The 5,086-nt window shown below is 42.2% G+C and overlaps 1 long non-coding RNA gene across 1 annotated transcript; it reads right to left on the bottom strand.

Moving 5' to 3' along the window:
* Positions 1-354: 354 nt before the first annotated feature.
* On the bottom strand, positions 355-1,137 carry LOC116407055. Its single transcript, XR_004220028.1, has 3 exons — positions 1,082-1,137; positions 576-611; positions 355-434 (listed from the first exon to the last, which is right to left on the bottom strand). It is a non-coding gene; the product is annotated as an uncharacterized LOC116407055 (long non-coding RNA).
* Positions 1,138-5,086: the final 3,949 nt, after the last annotated feature.

Here is a 5,086-nt window from a genome sequence, read left to right as displayed (position 1 = left end):
GAAATCATCAATGAAACCAGAATCGGATCCAAACCAATAGGAAGATAAGCACTCTGGTTCCCATCCCATCTACATAAGGCACAAAAATGTTTAGTACTGTACTAGGAAAAAGTGCTTTTGAGAAGATATCATTCATGTGCTTAAATGAATGCAGAGTCAGTACATGAATTTATTCTGATATCAATTCAAAGTTGAAGGGAAGGCCAGGGAACAAAACATATTAAAAAAAAAGGGTTTTAACAATAAAAATCTATTATGTTTTACATTTGTTTTGCCCAAATTGCTGCTTACCACAAGCAAAAATGGCAAAACATAATTGTAATTAAAAAATGGCTGGAATAGCACAAATAGTGAGCAAATTGTGATCATCATATTGTGTTAACCAGTTCCTCTCTGCTTACCACGATGTCCGTACCGACATCATCTTGTTCCATCTAGAGAGAATTAAAACACGTTTTATTACAAAAATAAATAAGCAAAAAGGCAAACAAATTGTAAATGCAATGGGTCGAATAGGACAATTAGTGAGAAATGTGTGATTTTTATATTGTGTTAATCAGTTATTCTCTGCTTACCTCAATGTACCAATGGGTACGTGATTTCCGTTGTTTCTAGTGAAGAATAAAAAAAGGTTTTATTATAAAAAGAAATGAGCAAATAGGCAAAGTAGAATGAATTCAGCAATACAATAGGGCGACCAGATCACTTGGAAATTCAGGGACATGTCTTAAACTCCAATCAGTGCTGCCCTGCAACATGTATTTATTAGACGGGTCCCTGAATTTTCAAGTGATCTGGTCACCCTACAATAATGATCAAAATTAACTCAGTAAAAACAAAATGTCGAAATAAATATATAAGGGTGAAGATAAAACTATCGGTAGTATTTTTCTAGGTAAAAGAATCACATTTTATATACACTTTGTTTTCAATTACATTTTCAATAGTCCGTGCTATATAAGCACAAAACCTATTATGTTTTCAGTGGAGATGCTGTTATACTTTATTATATTATACAGCAAGGCTATGAATAGCATGAACTAAATGTGTGATATTAGAGTAAAAAGAATAAAGTTCTTACCCTTCGAAAAGGTAAACAAGGGATAAACCGATGCCAGATTTTTCGTAATTTCACTCTATGGAGACAAAAAGAAACATTACTTTAGTTACAATAATTAGTGATGAGTGAATCTGATCTGTTCCAATGTTCCACTGTTATGGTGACTCCATTCTCACTACAAGAAGTGATGCTTTTAATGGGGCCATTATTGTTCAAATAAAATCCCTTTGCAAAGAATATAGGAATCCTGCCCATTTTGACAGCTAAAAAAGTTATAAAGCAAATACTGCAGCTTTATTGATTCTGATAAAAGAAGTCACACTTTGCCATAATGACTGTGTTTTATTGTTAATCCACTCAGACAATTCCCAGTTATTGTATGGATCTTTATTGCTGCACAGGCAATGATGGCATTATTGTCTGTATAATAAATCAGTACTTGGACAAAAATAGAGAAATTTTATCTTCCTACCGTAATTTCTATTTCCAAGTCACTCTTCATGGCATCATTCACCAACATTGGGTAATCCCGCCTCTCTAGGTCACTGGACAGGAAAGCGTTAATAAGGTATATAAGCATCCCCCCCTCCCACAGCACCTAGTCTTAATAACCCAACAACTGAAGGGAGGGAAGTTGGTGAATGCTGCCATGAAGGGTGGAAATAGAAATTACGGTAGGAAGATAACATTTCACTATTTCCCCAGTCACCATGGCAGCACTTCACCAACATTGGGAATTCCCCAAGCTAAAACGGAAGGGATGGACAACAGAGGTTGCTTCATAATTTTATTACAGAACATTCAGTGAATGACTGCCTGGAGAATTTTTCTCCCAAATCTCGCCTCTTGGGACTGCAACACATCCAGCTTGTAGTGCCGAATAAAGGTAGAGGCAGAGGACCACCTTGCTGCCTTGCAGATTGCTTCTGGCAGAGCCCTGGCTTCTGCCGCCCAGGATATAGCCATTGCTCTGGTGGAATGAGCCTTAAGATCCCTTGGGATCTCCCTGCCAGCCAACTGATATGCCAACATGATACAGCAGACAATCCACCGACTGACTCTTTAGATTGGGCAGACCCCTTTCTTGGGTCCCTTGGAATTACAAACAACTTGTCCGTTCTCCGCCATGAACATGTTCACTCTAAGTAATGAGATATTGCTCGCACCAAGTATAAAGTGTGCCAAAGTCTCTTTTTGTTCAGATTTGGGATGAACAGAATGATGGTAAAACCACCTCCAATTCAGAATGGAACTGGGACATTACTTTCGGTAGAAATCCAAACACTGGCCTCATCACCACCTTGTCCTCAAATATCACCGTATGAGGTTCTTTAGCTGAGAGGGAACATATCTCCCCAACTCGACAGGCAGATGTAATGGCCACCAAAAACAGCACCTTCAAAGTAGCATGCCGGTCCGAGGCTCTTTCTAGCGGTTCAAATGGGGTCGACATCAAAGTCTTCAAGACTAAAGGCAAATTACAGGGAGGAACTCTCGGTTTATTATATGGACGGATTCTTTTCAAGGCATTGAAAAATCTTCTAACTAAAAGGTCCTCCGACCAGGCCTTTTCTGTTAGTGCTGATAAGGCTGACACCTGACCCCGTAATGTGCTGTTGCTGAAGCCAGCATATGCCATCTTGCTCACTTCACCATCTATATGACAGAGGACATTAGACCCAGCACTGACATACACATTTTTACAGACACCCTGGACTGGTTGCCCAGGTACTGCACCTGTTCCGTTATCTTTTGGAGTTTCTCCAGCGGAAGGCAGACTAAGTTGTCCAAAGTTTTGAGATGTGCTCCCAGGAACACCAAGTTCTGTGTTGGAGAAAGGCAACTTTTCTGCCAATTTATGACCCAGCCGAACAGCTGCAGTCTGCATATGGCCCTGTTCCTGGTTGCCTTTGCTTCTGTCCTCGCCACCAAAAGAATATCGTCTAGGTAGTGGTAGATCGCAATCCTCCCCCTCCCTTTGAACTGCAACAATTGTCACCAGCACCTTGGTGAAGGTTTCGGGCAAAGTGGACCACCCAATGGGTAGACATGTGAACTGCACGTGATGCTGACCCACTGCAAGCTGAAGGAACTTCCTGTGTGCTTCGTGCACGGGGACATGGAAATAAGCATCTTTCAAGTCGAGATTTAATAACCACGCTTTTGGAGGAACCGATAGGATTATGGAAGCCAAGGACTCCATTTTGAATCATCTGCAACGAATGAACTGGTTCAATGGTCTGAGATCCAGAACCGGTCTGAAGGCTCCAGAGGACTTGCGCGCCAGAAAGAGCTTTGAGTAAAATCCGCATGTCCTGGATGAGTGGGAACTTCCTCCACTGCTCCGGATTCTCTGAGTGCATCTACATATTCTTGAAAAATTACATCTGCTTGCAGAACTTTTGGAGGCACAGATTTTCAAAAAATATTTCTTCTGGGTCTTTCCTGGAATTCGAGCCGATACCCTTCTCGAACAACCCCTAAGACCCAGGCATCCCTTACTGTTGAGGCCCAGACTTCGTGAAACAGTTGTAGTCTTGCATCTATCCTCAAAGTCTGGACCGAGTAAATCTCATTGCGATTTTCCTGAAGTTGGAGTGAAGGCAGAGCTCTTCCTACCTGACTGCCTAGTCTCTCCACGATTTGATCTCCAGTTTGACTGTCAGGTATACGATCTATCCTGGGCGGAAATTTTTGAACTGCGAAAGGAACGGTCTCTATGATAGTCTACAGATTTCTGGCTCTTGAATCTCTTTTCTTGGGGTAAGAAGACACTCTTACCACCCAATGCCTTTTTTTATTATGGAGTCTAACTTCTCCCCAAATAGCCTCTCACCCTCAAAGGCTAACTGGCAACAGTTAAACTTGGAAGAAGAATCGGCCATCCACGGCTTCAGCCATAATGCTCGTCTTGATGCTTCCGACAGGGCCATGGATCTCGCAGATAACTTAACCAGATCCACCGAAGCATCCGCCATGAATTCAGCTGCCAATCTCATTTCAGTGAGCATCTCCTTTAAATTTGCTGTTTTCACAATAGATGTAATAGCATTTTCCAAATTGTCCAACCACACTTTCATAGCTCTGGATGTTGAGGTTAAAGCAACTGCCGGCCTGCAGGCTGCACCAGGCTGCCACAAATGATTTCTTAAGAATAAATTCTAAACGCTTCTCCATTGGGTCTTTAAATGCAGCAGCATCATCCACGGGGAGAGTGGTTTTCTTTGCTAGCCGGACAACCGCAGCATCCACTCTTGGAGGATTGTCCCATAGTTTGGCGAATGTTCCCTCCACTGGATATCTCTTTGCAAATTTACCTTGTATTAATACTTTTTTCTCTGTCACCTTCCACTCTGAAGTGATTAACTCCTTAATTGACTCGTGCACTGGAAAAGTGGCTCCCTTCTTTTTCAGGGAAGGAAAGAACTTATCAGCCGCTGTACTCTTAGGAGTTTCCTCTGTCAGAGTCAATGCTTTCCTTACAGCCTTAACTAGGTTATCAATGGCTGTTGAATCCAGAGCAGTCTCTTCCTTTGACAAGACTTCGCCCTCTTCATATATAAACGATTGACCCTCTCCCAGATCATACAGCTCGTCATCTGACACTTCTGAAAGTGAATCATAAATGGATTCTCTCGCTCTTTTTGATCTTTTTGCCGCTAAAGAAGAAGATGCCTCTTGCACCCCTTGGACTACAGCTTGCTTTATAAGATAAACCAGTGCATCAATCTGTGGCACTCCAGCCTCTTGAGCTTCCCCCACTGGCTGCTGTATATCCGTAGACCTTCTTGCTTGCGCAGCATCCTTTTGGGTCTCACTGTTGGCAGGGAGGCTGAAAATTAAAAATCAGCATTACTATAGAATCCTGCCCCGCTGTCTTCCCAGCACAACCAGGGACCTTTAGGCTGTGACCCCTTCCCAGAGCTGGACTGTTCCATGACAGCAGCTGTAACAAAAAGGGAATTCATAAATAAATGCTCCCCCAACGCAATCACGTGGGTCAAAAGCAAGGGAGACTTACATTCA

Source organism: Xenopus tropicalis, chromosome 8, assembly GCF_000004195.4.
Source record: "Xenopus tropicalis strain Nigerian chromosome 8, UCB_Xtro_10.0, whole genome shotgun sequence".
In the NCBI taxonomy this organism is placed as follows: Eukaryota; Metazoa; Chordata; class Amphibia; order Anura; family Pipidae; genus Xenopus; species Xenopus tropicalis.
The sequence above is the reverse complement of the archived record's forward strand: the minus strand, read 5'-3'. Positions and strand labels throughout refer to the sequence as shown.